Consider the following 17,255-nt stretch of genomic DNA (forward strand, 5'->3'; position numbering starts at 1 on the left):
GGGGAACTATTAATTTAAAAGGGTAACCCCACCTATAACGAATTTTGGCCTCTATGAGGACCGCAGTAACGTCCTTCATCCTTTTCCGTTTCTCCAAAGTGACCGGGGATACGTCCGGAAATATTTGGATTGATTTATCTTCATACCGCAGAGAGGGGGTATTACGAGCCGCGGACAGGATCTTTTCTTTAATAAGAAAGTCCTTAAGACATAGGATCACATCTCTAGGTGGCTGGTCTTGTCCGGGCATTGATCTCAATGCGCGATGCATCCGGTCACAGATGAAGGCCGAAGCCGGGGCCTCTGGTAAGAGAGATGAAAAAATCTTACCGACATGGAGCTCCAGATCCGTGTAGGATTCATTGAGGCCTCGTATGCGTAAGTTGTTCCGACGGTTGCGGTTGTCCAGGTCCTCAGCTTGAACCTGGAGCTGGGTAACCGTGGATTGCAGGTCGTCATGTTCCCTTCGAAGTGTAGTATGCGCTTTAAATAAATCATCCTGGGCGGTTTCCAGCTTCTGCGTACGGGCTCCCAAGGCCGCTAGCTCCTGAGATAACGTGGTAGTGGCACGATGCAGCTCCGACTGGAACTTGGAAACAAGTTTGTTATAGATCATTTCCAGGCTATCGTCCAAGTCCTTTTTAGTTAATCCCGGCGGGTGTTGAGGCCAGGCTTCTTCGGCGTCTTCTGAGATAAGAGCTGGCGAAGGGCTGGAGCGGGACTGGGCGCCATCTTGGGAAGACATGCTTGCGGAGCGGGCCCTAGTAAAATAGTCTCTCACCGATGTTTGAGCCAGAGATTTCTTATTTTTCCTCCTGTTCGACATGCACAGGCTAATTACCCAGGGGTGACAGATATTTTGGTGTATGACGAGGTGATAATTCCCCCGGTAATCGCGGCTTTAATCAGAGGCTTAGCAGAGCTGCATGAAAGTCCGTCTCATCACTTCCGCGCCGCGCATGCGCCCCCCATTTAAAATCCGTTTAAAGCTAATGTAACCTCGGTTTAAAAAAACAGTGTAGAGTGGCCCTTCTTAGGGAGCACTCGGGCTCCCGAAGCTTTTCCGAAGCCTCCCTTCGGCTGGGAGACAGCGGTATTTGACCGAAACGGTCGAATACCTCTTTACGGGGGAGCCAGGACAGCAGCGGCCACCGGGAGAGGAGAGGGAATGCTCTATGGGACCCAGAGCCTCCCTCTCCTTAGGTGAGTATCTGACTTTTTTTTTTTTTTTTTAAACGTTTCCCATTAGCTTTAAAAGGGGGACGTTGGTGGACTCACCTCCCTCGTAGAAAGAAGAACCGGACTGGAAGACGTTACTATAAACACAGTAACATTTATTTAGAAACTCTAAAGCACTCCTTGGTGGCTGGGTGTATCCCCATATTTTTCCTGTCTACAGAAAACAACTTCTTAATACCTGAGTGGGGTCAGGTCACAATTCTCCCCATCTGCCTTTCCAGTGGTTGCTTTCGCGACAATCCGTGTTTGTGAGTATAACCATTGTTTTTTTTTTATATAACATCACCATTGATTGAAATACTACACCATATTGGGCTCTCGGTTTCTTGTGTTTTCTTCAAGCCATCGTTAGGTATAAGGGGATGAAAATACATATGGTTATATACTAACAAACTGTCCCTACTTGGTGCTACAGGTTCTGCTGGATACTGGTGGACTCCTCTTGCTGCTCAATACACCTTTCCAAACACCATAAAATTATTACCTCCAAAGGAGGTCTGACTGTTAGAAGGGTGGGGCGGTGGTTCCAAAAATATATGGGTGTTAAAACTTTAAAACACATGTGTAAACAAGAGGTAATCACTTACCTCTCCAGAAGAGAGGTAACACTCTACTACTACACTCTACTCCTTATGCTGCTAAGCCATTTTTTTAAATTAACTGAGGAAGCGGGCCATGACACATGGAACGTGTTGTCAATTTTTTTTTAATAAATATTTTTCCAGTTGAACTGGCGTCTGTATCTTCTGGAGAGGTAAGCCATTACCTCTCTTTTACACGTTACGTATTAATGTTTTAACATCACTCAATTTTAGGCTCCCCCACCCTTCTATGCTCTAATACCGCTCGCATACGTCTGCCTATTTAGTATTGAGCTGCTTGCCTGATGTTCAACTGTATTCTAAAAGCTCGAAGATATTTATTTGTCCGAAAAGAGGGGGTAGAAAAAAAATAGTAACGCAGGTGTAGCAAAATCAATAGAAAACATGGCAAATCCATTTATGAATAGCTTGAAGTCAGATTAGTGCTGAAAAGGAGCCTGCTTGACATCATACCTACATGAATCCCCCCACAGTGACAGCCTTCAGTGAAAGCGGTTTCCTCTCATCCTATAACTTCAAGGGTACAAGTTTATCAAGCACCTTCCTCGCCTGTCTAGGAGATGTATTTGTTATGCCAGCCAGGCAAGCGCAGCCCTCTTGTAGTCTGTGATTACTTGATTCATTAATCATCCGCAACAGTCTTTTGCGAGTCTTTAAATGAAAATTACAGCTAAAATACAAGTTGCTTGAAGAAGCATTTTCCAGCTCTCAAACAGACGCCTGTGAAAAAAAAAAAAAAAAGAAAAGTTTGGCAGATCGCACGCTGCTCATACAAAATCAAATGATTATTGTTATTTATTAATTCCAGGAGCCTTTGCTGACACTGCCGGCATTTCTATAAGCGGAGATGTATTCACAATGGCTCCGGATCACATCCGATAGGCAGTCCCCCTCCTGATGCTTGAGAACAGGAGTGTAACAGCGACCGCAGAAGCATTGGCCCACGCAACACAATGCTGCCATATGTTTTACAATGTGCTCCGTGCGCCGGGCTTACTAGGGAAAATAGCATTTGTATTATTATTGAAATCTGCTGATGGAAATCTTTCTCTAATGGTGTTACTGAGGGGACTGGGGCAAGTTAAAGTGACTTTGCTTCTACGCACATATTTATTTGTATTATTATTTTATAATTATAATGTAGTATTTATATACTGTATACACCGTACGCAGCAAGTTTATTGTCCTTATTACGTTATGCTGGGCATACATGACTCGATTTTGACGCTCTATTCTCCCACTCGATCAATTCCCCGCTCGATTCCGCAGGCGATTCTCTTATCTTCCGCTTGTTTTTCTTATCTTTTTCCATTGTGTTTAATGCGGAATTGAGCGGGGAAACGATCGGGCGGGAGATCGGCCATGTTGGAAATGATCTATCGAGCCATCTAAATGTCTCAGAATCGAGCCGTGTGCAGGGGCGTAACTAGACATCACTGAGCCCCCCTGCGAAACTGGGTCCCCCCACCTCCCTCGCTTTCTGCACATAAAAACTGAGGACCAATGTGTTTTCCCCATGCAGACAAAAACACCTAGACTTAAAGGAAACATCAGGCAATCTATGCTACTCCCAGATCTACTTACCCAGGGCTTCCTCCAGCCCCTTGCAGCCGACAAGTCCCTCATTGCAGCTCTGTTTCCAGTACATACATACACACACAGCCGTATTATTTTACTACATGAGAGCACATGCTATATGGAGGAACAACAATGACATGCTGAACATAGGATATAGTATTCACTGTAACTTTGGCAAAACATTCAGAATGTTACTGATTGATACTGTTATTACGGGATCCTGGACTCAGTATGAGACAACAAGCTCTCAGTGAGGCAGCCACAGTCAGACATCAGTCTCCGCTCCATCGTGTTGTAAAAGTAATCAGACACCATAAGCCTGTGTGTGATAAGAATCAAGGAATGTATTTGGAGTGATTGCTGGATAAGGGACAGTCTACAACTTTTTTAAAAAAATGTGACTCCTTTGTTTGTAAGGTTGTACATGAAGTCATCAGAACATTGCAGCAGTAAGAGACAGATGTTTTTTACGAACCCTAGGGAGCAGGGACAGTGTACAAATTCCAAAGTGTGTATGATTCCTTATCTGTGTGGTGGACACATGCAGTCAATATAACAATGGTGCGAGAGCAGAATACGTTTTTTCTCTCCATGCCCTTAGCTGTCAGTCTCTCAAACTCCCCACCCCACAAGTCCCCTGTGGCTTCTGGTCCCCCCTGCGGAGGCATCCCTTGCAGGGTCTATTGTTATGCCCTTGCGTGTATTCCCAACATAACACTCCCACAGAGGGACTCGCATACCACACCTACCTACCATAGTGATTTGTATGTATCATGTTGTGTATGCATCATAGTCTGGGGCCAGTTTTTTAGTAGGAAGCCAATTAACTTATCTGTATCTGTTTTTGGGTTTAATTTTGAGAGGAAACTGGGGTGACTGGAGGAAACCCACGCAGACACATGGAGAACATACAAACTCCGTGCAGATAGTGCTCTAGCTGGGATTCAAACCGAGGACACAGCGCTGCAAGGCGAGAGAGCTAATCACTATCACTATCACCGTGCATGTACCATTTCATGAAAGAAAATGGCAGGTAGGCATGTCACCGTTTGCCACCAGTCAATGGATTAGTCCAGGCATGGGCAAATGGCCTGTTTAGTTATTTAATGTGGACCCTCGGCAAGGCAGAGGCTTGAGAGGTAGTAGCCTCTGGATGTAGAGCCCTGAAGACTCACCTTTGCCGATGACCCCCCCTACTCCCGAGTGCACCGAGTGCCCCCCTCACCCAACCATATGCAGAGCGGATCGTGCTTGTTTCTGTTGCTCAACTGTTTGCACTTTCCTCTAGCCCCTGGGTGCCCAATAGGTCGATCGCGATCTACTGATAAATCACGGCCGACTGCTGGGTAGATCATGGCCGCGTCCTGTAAAAATCTGCTGCCGTGCAGCCGCGGCTGTCAGAATAGCAGCATTAGGGAGAAGGGGGGAGAGGCGCGGCTGAAGGGGAGGCGTGGCTGAAAGGGAGAGGAGCAAATGAGGAGACAGGTCTCCGCTCCAGGTTGTGTGACTTATGTCTCCTCCCCTCCAGGCCGCCTGTGAGGCGTGCAAAGCGTCTCCTCCCCTCCAGGTTAGGACAAGTGCTTAATGCACAGCAATGTGGCCAAATAGCTTCAGAATGATTCTGAAGCTATTTGCTATGTTTGAAGGGGAAGAAGGATTGTGTGACTGCCTAACTGCTGGGATGGAGGGGGGGGGGGGGGGGGGGGAGAGATTCATGACACTGTGTGTGGGAGAAGGATTCTGAAGCTCTTCACTAGGCTTGGTGGGGTGGGGAGAAGATTTGCGTGACTGCATATGTATGCTCGGTGTGTGTGTGTGTGTGTGTGTGTGTGGGGGGGGGCACCCCTGTTCTAGCTGCACAGCTCATAGTCATAGAGATGAGACGCTGAGCCAGAGATGAAGAGGGAACCCAACAGTGCCGACAGGTGAGTAACTGCTACAATAACAAGGTGTGTGTCCACTTAAAGAGGAACTCTAGTGAAAATAATGTAATAAAAAAAGTGCTTCATTTTTACCATAATTATGTATAAATAATTTAGTCAGTGTTTGCTCATTGTAAAATCATTCCTCTCCCAGATTTACATTCTGACATTTATCACATGGTGACATTTTTACTGTGGGCAGGTTATGTAGCTGTTTCTAGCTGTTTTGGCTGTTACAGACAGCTGTAAACAGCCATCTCCTGTCTGTGAACATTGTTACATTGTGGCAGTTTGCCCAGAGTACCGCGGTACCAGAGTTTCTTGTGGGAGGGGTTTCATCACAAAATCAGTCATACAGCACCCCCTGATGGTCTGTTTGTGAAATGCAATAGATTTGTCATGTAAAAGGGGGTATCAGCTACTGATTGGGATAAAGTTCAATTCTTGGTCGGAGTTTCTCTTTAAACCTCCAATGCACAGAAAGTGCAGGGACCAGGCAAATAAAATCAAACCCTTCTGCCAAGTGTGAGGGTATCGCGCTGTTAACTTTGTGTGGCGCCTCGGCAGCCCGTCGAGCACTTCCGGCGCAACACATTAAGTGTGCTAGGCCCCATGCCTTGCTTTGTCGTGCATTATCCTGTGATAAAGCAGGTTAACGCAACACACACTTGCAAGGCAAGTGTGAAAGAGGCCTTAAACATGTTTTGTTATGTTAAGCAAATTGACCCCTTTAAAGTGTACCTGAGATGTAAGAATATAAAAGTTTTATACATATCTGGGGCCAGTGGCGCAACAATAGGGGCTGCAGCCGCGGGGGGAGGGCCCGCTCAGGGCCGTTTTGGGGGGCAAGAGGGGTCGCTGCATGAGGGGAAAGCATTGGCCACCTACATTTGCAGCTCACCTTAGGCTCTCCCCCTCCAGCATTAATAGGTGGCAGCAGCAGGCAGGAACACAGGCATACCTCCATGTGTTCCATTGCAGAGGTCCGATCTCTAAGCGTCTGATGCTACTTCCTGTTTATCAGGAAGTGGCGCATGGCACTTAGAGATAAGACCTCAGCGGTGGAACACATGAAGGTATGCCTGTGTTACTGCCCACCGCTGCTGCCACCTATTAATGCTGGAGGGGAGCGCTGAGCGGAGAGCCTGAGGTGAGGGGGGGGGAGTGCCCCTCCCCGCCAAAAGAGGTGGCCAATGCTCTCCCTTCCTGCTGCGACCCCTCCTGTCCCCTAACATGGCCCTGAGCAAACTCTGGGGGGGGGGGGGGGGTAGGGCAAGCAAATTCTTGCAGGGGGGCCCAGTGATTTTTAGTTATGCCCCTGCCTGGGGCTTTCTCCAGCCCCCTTAGCACCAATCTCTCCCACGCCACCCTCCTCCACCTCGTTTGCCCGGTGGTAACCCCATTAGCTTGGCCAGTCAGCACAGACGCAGTACGCTTGCGTGCGAACACTGTCTCGCTCCCTGGCAGGGAGTGGTTTGTGCCTGAGCAGGCCATGGAAGCATGGTGGGGCATCTGCAGTACGCCCCGACTGGCCAAGCTAACAGGGCTTCTACCTGGCAAATGAGAAGGCGGAGTGACGTGGGATCGATCAGTGCAGAGGGGGCTGGAGGAAGCTCCAGGTATGTATATAACTTTTATATTCTTACATCTAAGGTACACTTTAAACACAGGCTTAATGGGTTAATTTCTGTCAATAAAACAGCCTGATTTTATAAGTGAGCCTGTAGCGTCGCCCTTTAGACTGCATAGAGAACAGGACAGCAGGAGAGAGATCCAGCACTCTCCTTATGGAGATAACAAATCTCTCTCTCCATCTCTCCTCTCTCTGGTAGGCGTCAGATTTGCCCTCCACGTTTTTTCTGGTCCCTAATTTGCACGTTATTAATAATCTCAGGCTGTGTGTCTAGGAGCCGGGAATGAGTGGCAGCTCAGCCTCTGTATCGATTATCTTCTCTCTCTCTCCGTCCTCGTGTGATGGAGTAATACCATACAGCATGCTGACTCTGATAGATTTTATTGGATCATCACCTGAAATAAGGACGACTTATGAGATCTTAAAAGGTCACTCTCGTGGAGACGGCCGGGAAAAGTCCCCTCTAACACATCATCAGATGGCATATTCTCCTCCTGTTTCCTTTGTAGGATTATGAGATGGTTGACTATCGGCACCCGCTTAGTAATTTCATTAAGACGTCGATGAGGGAAGAATCTTGTGCTGGGCTGTCTGGGGAAAGGGATGAAAGAGATAACTGCTGGACATCACGAACATCTATTATAGCGTGGCTGCGTGTGGCTGGATTATCCCGTCCAATTCTGTTGTTTGTAAAGTATAATGGAGAGCATGTATTGCTCCACTAGAAAGCACAGCAAAATCTCAAGTAAAGAAAGCAGCTCTACACACAACAAAATCACAGAGGTGACTGTTTTTAACCATTTAGCACCCAAATAAAGTAAAACTTTATTTGGCTGCAGGGCAGAATTTTTGCCTTTGTGCCTTCCCCAGCATGGCAGGTTCGGCAGGGTAAGTGGCGGCAGGGAGCTCTCATACATACCTGTCCAGAATGCTGGATCGACTTCTTCTTCCTCCACTGCGGCGGCAATGTACTCCCGACATGTCTTCTAGGCAGGGGTCTAGTCCTGGGAAAAGAGGTGAGTGGACTCACCCTAAAAACCCCTGTGCCGCACTGAAAAATGGGTGTGGTCACGCAGCAGAACATGGGCGTGGTCATGAGTGAGGCCAAATATACATGACCTTACCTTAGCAGTGGTATAAAAGGTCTGCCGGGGAAGTTTGAACTCTGCCGTAGTGTATCTCCCAAAAATAGATGTAATCTGACAGCATTTCATCAAAAATATGCGTAATCTCGCAGAGGTTCCTCCAAAATACAGATAATATGGCAGTGGTTCCCCCAAAATAGACAATGTGGCAGCAGCAGTTCCCCCCAACATACACATAATCTGGAAGCAGTTCCCCAAAATTCGTGAAACCTGGCAGCAGATCATCTAAAAATACACGTATCACCCAAAATACATGAAATCTGGCAGCAGTGATCCCCCAAACATACACAATCTGGCAGCGGTTCCTGAAAAAACATGTAATCTGGCAGCAGCGGTTCCACAAAAATACAGATAATCTGACAGCAGTTCCACCAAAATAGGTACCCCCAGTATAGGTAGCCAGGTCTATAGATGTCCCCAGTATAAGTAGCCATGAGCAGTGGCGAAGCTAAGGAGCTGTGGGCCCTGATGCAAGTTTTACTGGTGCTACCTCTGCACCCCCTATTGCTGCGCCCCTGGTCATGAGTATACTTGTCCCCAGAATATGTAGCCAGGTGTATAGATGTTCCCAGAATAGGTAGTTTGGTGTATAGATGTCCCCAGCGGTAGAACAACGTTAAGTCTCCACCTGCTGTCAGCCTCCGACACTTAAAAATTCAGGAGGGGAGAGTGAGGAAGGGGGAGCCACAGGTAAAAGAAGGGTGAGAGAGACGTCCCCCCCTTCCCCACGGCTGTGCCCACCGTTCCTCCTTCACTGCGCTCCTCCACTCCACGTGGGACGTCAACCCTCTGAAAAAGGTAGGTGGACGTCGTCCACCCGCGTTCACGCAGGACTCGACCTCTGCATCTAGGTTTCAATCACATGATATGACATGTGATCGGTATCAAGGAAGCCATGTCAGCATTACAGGCCATCCAGTAGTGGAAGAGGAGTAATGGAACGGTCTCTTCCATCGCCCCTTTTCCACCACTGGGTGACCCTGTAAAGCTGACATGGTCTCCTAGATACCGATCACGTCATATCATGTGATCGGGACCCAGAGGACCTGCTAGAAGTTCAGAGCTGCTGGTGGAAGAAGAGAAGAAGCCATCCGGGACAGGTAAATATAACTGCTTACTGCTACGCACTCCTTTGGCTGCACTAGGCAACCAAACAAGATACGGTATGCCAACAGAAGCTCGCACTGTACAAGCAGCTTTCAAATGAAACATTTTGCTTGAAGCTGCTAATGGGGTAAAGGGCAAGTATACTGAAGATAGCAGTCCAGATGCAAATTGTCAGGCTTGTCTGGTCAATAACCATAGTTCAGACTGTATGCCCATATGACTGACCCAGAGCCCAGCCCGTAACACCTGTGCAAGCTCCTGCCTAACACAATACTACAAAACACCCTGCAGGTAGATGTAGCATACAGTCTGACAGGTAGTTAATCCACCAGGCAGGACCTGATAATTCTTGGCAATGCAATAGTCAAGTCAATCCAGGTGGCAAGGCAAAGCGTAGTTGTAACGATAAGTGTCAGCAAGTAACAGAGTTCTGATTATCAGGTGATCTGCAGTATCACCTATAATACAGATGTAACTATTAGTGTCAGCAAATACAGAGTTCTGATTATTTGGTGATCTGCAGTATCACCTATAATGCAGATACTATATCTGATTATATGGTGATCTGCAGAATCACCAATAATACAAATATAGCAACATTAAAGTAAAACGTGACCTTAGTCACCACTTTATTGCACTGAGTGTAGTGATTGGTGCAAACAGTAAGTACTGATAGGTTTAGCAACACCTCACCAGAGGAGCTGGTGGGTACTAACAGTATGGAGCCCCTCACCAGAGACAAGGGCTCCCTGGTGAGAGTAGAGTGGTCAGACTAATCGATTCGGCAACAGACAGGCAGATCAGGTACAAATTCAGAAGGCAGAACGATATTCAGGCAGGGATGGCAACTAGATCAGATGGGGAAAGGTACAGAATCAGAAGGCAGAGGCAGAACGATATTCAGGCAGGGTTGGCAACAAGATCAGATGGGCGAAGGTACAGAAACGCAGAGCAAAGATAGGTCAGAGCAAGCCAGAGTCATACACAGATAAAACACAGTAAAGAAGTAACTTAATAGCTATCAAATAATTCCTATCTTGTGTGAAATCCCCGGTTTCCTCCCGGATCAAAGCACACCGGAACTATCTAAGGTCTGAGCGCTAACACAAAGTATTTGCAACAGCAGACACAGAGCAACTGACAGCTAGCTCTTTTATGCAGGGAAGGCTCTGCAGAGCCGCCCAGACAATCCAGTAGCTAGGCTGGAGTCAGCTGACCGGTGAGTCAGCTGACTCCCCTTCTTAGTGCATATAGGTCCTGCCGCTGGGCGCGCGCACGCGTAGCCCTTACGCGATGTGCGGCCGAAGGACCTGGGAGAGAGAGCGCGGCGGGGACTGCCGCCAGCTGAGATGCGGAGGCAGCTGACATGCCGCTCTCCGCCGCGGCGGTATCCCCGCCGCGTGTTACAGTAGTCAAGGTACAAGACAAGGAAGGTAGAAAAAAGGACGGTAGGGAAACCGGGAGCCCAATCTGGTGCAGTATTGTGAGTAAAAATTGACTTTATTACAATTATTATAGCAGTTATACTCACAAGAATGGGTTGCAAGACAAGCAACCGCTGAGATCGCACGTGGGGAAGTACTGTCCCCACTTGGCCTTGGCAAATGGTGGTCGCAGCTCCTTCAAAAGGTCCACTTTTCACAGTGGTAACCCCAAATTCGGCTTGAAACGTCTGCAGAGGAGGTGAGGAGGTGCCCGATAGATTTGCACAGTATGGGTGTGTTCTATACACTATGATTCAGTATTCTTAAAGATTAGATAATAGATGGTCCTACCTTAAAGAAGTAGTCCATCCATTATACTTTTAGCAATAGGTACTTTATTGGGAACTTAACTGACAACGTGTTTTTCACGGTAAGAACCGCTTCTTCAGGTCAAATACTGTGCCTATTCGAAGCAGCAGCTATCCAGGGTGCCTACACAGGCTCCCTGGATAGCTGCTGCTTCGAATAGGCACAGTGTATAGAACACACCCATAGTGTATAGAACACACCCATACTGTGCAAATCTATCGGGCGCCTCCTCACCTCCTCTGCAAGGCAAGGTTGGCAACAGGAATCCAGCAGAGATAAAGCGTGGTCAGGATACAAGGCAGTAGTCGGCAACAGGAATCAAGCAATGGTTAAGCGTGGTCAAGATATAAAGCAAAAGTCGGCAACAAGAATCAAGTGAGACAGTGAGCGCTACCCAGCAACAAGCTAAAGCTAATCCTATCACGGGCGATGACTGGGGGCGCTCACCAGGTTTAAATACTAGAGCTAACCAATCAACAAAGGCAGAATTGAAAACAAACCAATAGCAATCCAGCTGACACGCAATCATGAACATCAGAGTTACTGCTTACATCTGCAGAGCGCGTAGAGAACGCGTCCTCCGCCTATCCAATGAGAACTGAGAAGCCACCTGCGTTCCACTGACGTCTGCGGCTTGCCAAGACCTGGAAGTCGGAGCTACAGTCCAAGTCTCGACATTCCGCCACTGACGAGACACAGCGGATCTTACACAAATATAATCTATAGCGCTGTAGGACGCTAATGTTATAAGGCCAGGATCGCTTTATCATAGCAGTGATATGTCTGAAAACATGATGTTAGTATGACTGATGCCTTGATAGACCCCAAACCTATAGCTTCTTAAAGAGTGCGTTTACCAAAAGATAGTAGTGGGTGGAAAAAATAAGTCAAGAGATTGCAACGTGATCAGTCAGAAAACAGATCAAGAAATGTGATTTGTTTGTGTTGTTTGCTCTTCCGAGAGCCTGCAAGTCATCATCTTTACTGCTGGAAGGCATGATAAACCCGGGCAGCCCCAACTGCTGTGATCTATAAAAACACCCAATAACAATGTAAAAGGCTAACAGGCTATACACACACACGCTATCGTTTCAATCGATTTCCTGCTGATATCTTATGAGGATAGATGTGTTGTGTGAGCCACTTTGGATGGAAATTGATGTGCATATGAGCAAGGCTAGCCACAGAGAGATGTGTAAACAGAGGGGAGGGAGCAATATGTTAAAGAGTACCTCCGGTAAAAAGACAGAGCCTGTCATGATTTAGGTTTACATACTTACCTGATCCAACGTCATCCGGTCACAGGTGAGGCTCCGCCCCCTCTTCGGGAAAGCCATGTTTCCAAAGTCTGCAAAGCTCTTCGGAAGCCTCCGCCTGCATTGTTGAGGCCCTCCCCCCAACTTGGCCACCACTAATAAGGCGGACTGTAGTAATGCAGCTGGGGATGGCCAGTGCCTCGGCAGAAGACTGAAAAAACTTGCCACGCCTGCAACATTGAGGAGGCGGAGCAATCACCTACCCGGAGGGATGAGGTCAGAACAGGTAAGTATTATTTTGCGATTACCATGATTTAAAGACCATATAGAGATGTTTATTATCCCTACAGCACCTGTGAAGACGTCATGCAATGGTTAAAAGGGGGCCCCCTGGTGCCCCTGGTGCAGTTGCAACGGCTGCCACTTTATGCGGGTTTATCATACTATGCTGGAGCTTTATAAATGGAAAGTAACAGAAATAATTTGTTTGCCCCGTCGCCTCTGTTTATGGGATAAGGCCTGGCCTCCCTGACACTGCGCCGCTCCATCTTCTGGGCTGCCAGGCAACGGTACAGTTAGCTGTGAGCATCTCCCCGGAGATCAGGTTTGACTCCTCGGTATGTCAGGTTGTTTACCAGTCTCTCGCATCCCCTTAAACAAACCTTTCCCGCTTGTCTCATCCGTCCTAATTCTCTGTGATTACCCAGAACTCCCCCGGGGGATAGCTTTATCCTCACTGGCAGATCCCATCTTACTGCCTCCATCATTCTGCTACAAAGCACGGCTTATTGCTTGTGAGAATGGCTCCAATCAGAGGAGAGTTACGAGCTTGCCGGGAAAAGTGAGGCGGGAGGCAGAGGAAGCCTTCGGGGAGCTGCAGCTTTCCTTGAATTGTTCTCAATGACTCTTTATAAATTGCCACATAAAGAAGGTTGTGTTTTTATTTTATCTATCCTATCTCCTCTCGCTCGGGCCTTTTAGCCCTTCACGGTGAAGGCAATAAGGCCTCTTAACGGATGGTTTGTCACCGGGTCATCATGACTTTATCCCTTTGCTGTCTGGCAATGGATTTTACTTAAAGAGAAACTGTGACCAAGGACTGAACTTCATCCCAATCAGTAGCTGATACCCCCTTTTACATGAGAAATCTATTCCTTTTCACAAGTGGATCATCAGGGGGCTCTGTATGGCTAATATTGTGGTGAAACCCCTCCCAAAGGAAACTGTGAGGGCCGTGGTCCTGGCAGTTTCCTGTCTGTGAACCTCGTTGCGTTGTGGGAAATAGCTGTTTACAACTGCCAAAACAGCAAGCAGCAGCTACTTCCAGTGACATCACCTGCCAGCAGTAAAAATGTCACCATGTGGTAAATGTCAGAATGTAAATCAGGGAGAGGAAAGATTTTACAATGGGAAAACACTGACTAAATCATTTATACATTAATATTATTGTAAACATGAAGCACTTTTCTTAACTACATTATTTTCCCTGGAGTTCCTCTTTAACTCTCATCCCCAGCACTCGAGGCTGAATGTTCCATAGCAGGCATGGCTCCCCCCAAAAAAATCCTTTCCTATTGGCTGCAGAGCTATGCATGCTGCATCTCCTGCACTGCCGGGAAAGGTGCTCTGAGGCGCTCTGGAGGCCGAGGAAGAGGCTTAAAGAGTAAGTGCATCTTTGTGATAAAAATAACATTTAAGTGATGCTGCTCCTCATACCTGGCTGATCAATGCCGGCTTTCAAACCTCAGTAAAGTGGGAGCGAGTACAAACACAATGTTCCTGCAGGCCGGGATATATTCATATAATCTCTTTTTCGAAGGATCGTGTTTTCTGCTCGTTGCTGCCGGTTGGCGGTAAACAAGCCCAGAAATGACCTCTTTTTATATAACTCAGCGAGTATACATGGGGCCTCTGTATATACAGGAATCTCAGAGCAGCATACACAGAAGTTCATTGGAAGCTGGCCGGACTATTCATGCCCCCACAGCATTTATTATTATTGATTTATAAAGCGCCAACATATTCCGTGGCACTGTACAAAGAAAAACAAACATGGGGTACATAATAATACAGACAATGTTATACAGCAAATATAGATACTGGTACAAAATACAGAAATGGTAATTACAGTGACAAGTGTAGCATGATTAATAAAATGTATAACAGAATGCAAGTTATAAAATGTTAGCCCCATTTCTAGGGGTGGGCAAGGCGAGTGTCTGCCGGAGGCACATTGAGGGAGGGGGAGCAGCGGGAACACAGAGCCCTTTGCTGCAGGGAGGGGGCCCACTCCTCCCTCTCCTCTCCTCGGGCCCCCATCCATGCTCCCCCCTCCATTGCAGGAATGTATGGGCAGCGGTAGCGGTCTTTTACACACTTTCCAGGCTCCATGTGAAGATCACGCGCCGCCGGGCTGCTCTGTCTCCAGCGCTGCACTACTTCCTGATTAGCGGAAGGAGTGGAGGGAGCTGAAGATTGACAAGTACGGCAGCATGTGATCTCCGCATGGAGCCTGGAAGGTGAGTAAAAGACCGCTACCCATAAATTCCTGCAATGGAGGGGGAAGCATGGAGGAAGGCCCGAGGAGAGAGAGCGAGGAGTCAGGCCCCCATCCCCATGGCTGAGTCCCTGTGCCTGCTGCTCCCCCCCCCCCGTACTTGGCTTACCGATACAGGGGCACCTATACCTTACTACCTATACTGGGGGCACCTATACCTTACTACCTATGCTGGGGGCACCTATACATGGGAACATATATCTGGCTACCTATAATGAGGGCACCTATACCTGGCTACCTATACTGGGGGCACTTATACATGGGCTACCTATACTGTGAAACCTATACCTGGCTACTTATACTGAGGGCACCTATACCTGGTTACCTATACTGGGGCACCTACACCTGGCTAACCTATACTGGGGCTCCTATACCTGGCTAATCTATACTGGGGCTCCTATACCTGGGGCTCCAGTACCTGACTGACCTATACAGGAGGCACCTATACCTGGGTAAACTATACTGGGGACACCTATATTTGGTTAACATATACTGGGGCACCTACACCTGGCTAACCTATACTGGGGCTCCTATACCTGGCTAATCTATACTGGGGCTCCTATACCTGGCTAATCTATACTGGGGGCACCTATACCTGGCTAATCTATACTGGGGGCACCTATACCTGGGGCTCCTGTACCTGACTGACCTATACAGGAGGCACCTATACCTGGGTAAACTATACTGGGGACACCTATATTTGGCTAACATATACTGGGGGCACATACACCTGGCTGGGGAAGCATCTGGATCCTAATGAGGCTCCCCTTGTCCCTCTGCTCCAGTGCTGGCAGCCCCCCAAAAATGAAAATAACCACCATCCATATGCCATAATAACCATCCATATGCCACTGCGCGCATGTGGCTCACCGATCGGGCTCCAGCAGAAATGGCGGACTCGATCATGCCTGGCTATTTCCAACTGAGCCTGAGCGGAGAGCCACTAGTGCGCATGCCCACACTGCCAACCAACACAGACAAGTGAATCTACGGGGTCCCAGCGCTGGAACCCCTCTGCTGAGGAGGACAGGAGAGGCCTCTTTAGGATCCAGAGGCTTAACCCTACTGAGGTAAGTACTAGGGGCACTTTTTTCACTACAGGAACTCTTTACATCAAGCCCAAGGTTGTACCGTGTTTAATAATATATATATATATATATATATATATATATATATATATATATATATATATATATATATATATATATATATACACACACACACAGTGGCTTGCAAAAGTATTTGGCCCCCTTGAAGTTTTCCACATTTTGACATATTACTGCCACAAACATGCATCAATTTTATTGGAATTCCATGTGAAACACCAACACAAAGTGGTGTACATGTGAGAAGTGGATCGAAAATCATACATCATTCCAAACATTTTTTACAAATCAATAACTGCAAAGTGGGGTGTGTGTAATTATTCGGCCCCCTTTGATCTGAGTGCAGTCAGTTGCCTATAGACATTGCCTGATGAGTGCTAATGACTAAATAGAGTGCACCTGTGTGTAATCTGATGTCAGTACAAATACAGCTGTTCTGTGACGGCCTCAGAGGTTGTCTAAGAGAATATTGGGAGAAACAACACCATGAAGTCCAAAGAACACACCAGACAGGTCAGGGATAGAGTTATTGAGAAATTTAAAGCAGGCTTAGGCTACAAAAATATTTCCAAAGCCTTGAACATCCCACGGAGCAATGTTCAAGCGATCATTCAGAAATGGAAGGAGTATGGCACAGCTGTACACCTACCAAGACAAGGCCATCCACCTAAACTCACAGGCCGAACAAGGAGAGCGCTGATCAGAAATGCAGTCAAGAGGCCCATGGTGACTCTGGACGAGCTGCAGAGATCTACAGCTCAGGTGGGAGACTCTGTCCATGGGACAACTATTAGTCATGCACTGCACAAAGTTGGCCTTTATGGAAGAGTGGCAAGAAGAAAGCTATTGTTAAGAGAAAAGCATAAGAAATCCCATTTGCAGTTTACCACAAGCCATGTGGGGGACACAGCAACCATGTGGAAGAAGGTGCTCTGGTCAGATGAGACCAAAACTGAACTTTTTGGCCAAAATGCAAAACGCTATGTGTGGCGGAAAACTAAAACTGCACATCACTCTGAACACACCATCCCCACTGTCAAATATGGTGGTGGCAGCATCATGCTCTGGGGGTGCTTCTCTTCAGCAGGGACAGGGAAGCTGATCAGAGTTGATGTGAAGATGGATGGAGCCAAATACAGGGCAATCTTGGAAGAAAACCTCTTGGAGTCTGCAAAAGACTTGAGACTGGGGCAGAGGTTCCCCTTCCAGCAGGACAACGACCCTAAACATAAAGCCAGGGCAACAATGGAATGGTTTAAAACAAAACATATCCATGTGTTAGAATGGCCCAGTCGAAGTCCAGATCTAAATCCAATC

The 17,255-nt window shown here is 47.4% G+C and overlaps 1 protein-coding gene across 3 annotated transcripts in view; it reads right to left on the reverse strand.

Annotated features, from left to right (window-relative positions):
* ASIC4 (acid sensing ion channel subunit family member 4) overlaps positions 1-17,255 on the reverse strand; it is a 949,912-nt gene that overhangs the window by 914,428 nt on the left and 18,229 nt on the right. Inside the window, exon 2 of one of the 3 annotated variants that reach the window (XM_068246013.1) lies at positions 2,382-2,561. The exons of 1 other annotated variant lie outside the window; for it this stretch is intronic. The gene's annotated coding sequence lies outside the window, so the exon portion shown is untranslated. Of the gene's footprint in view, positions 1-2,294; positions 2,321-2,381; positions 2,562-17,255 lie in introns of those variants that run through there. One more of the 3 variants, XM_068246015.1, reaches the window with a different exon arrangement.

Source organism: Hyperolius riggenbachi, chromosome 7 (assembly GCF_040937935.1).
Source record: "Hyperolius riggenbachi isolate aHypRig1 chromosome 7, aHypRig1.pri, whole genome shotgun sequence".
Taxonomy (NCBI): domain Eukaryota; kingdom Metazoa; phylum Chordata; class Amphibia; order Anura; family Hyperoliidae; genus Hyperolius; species Hyperolius riggenbachi.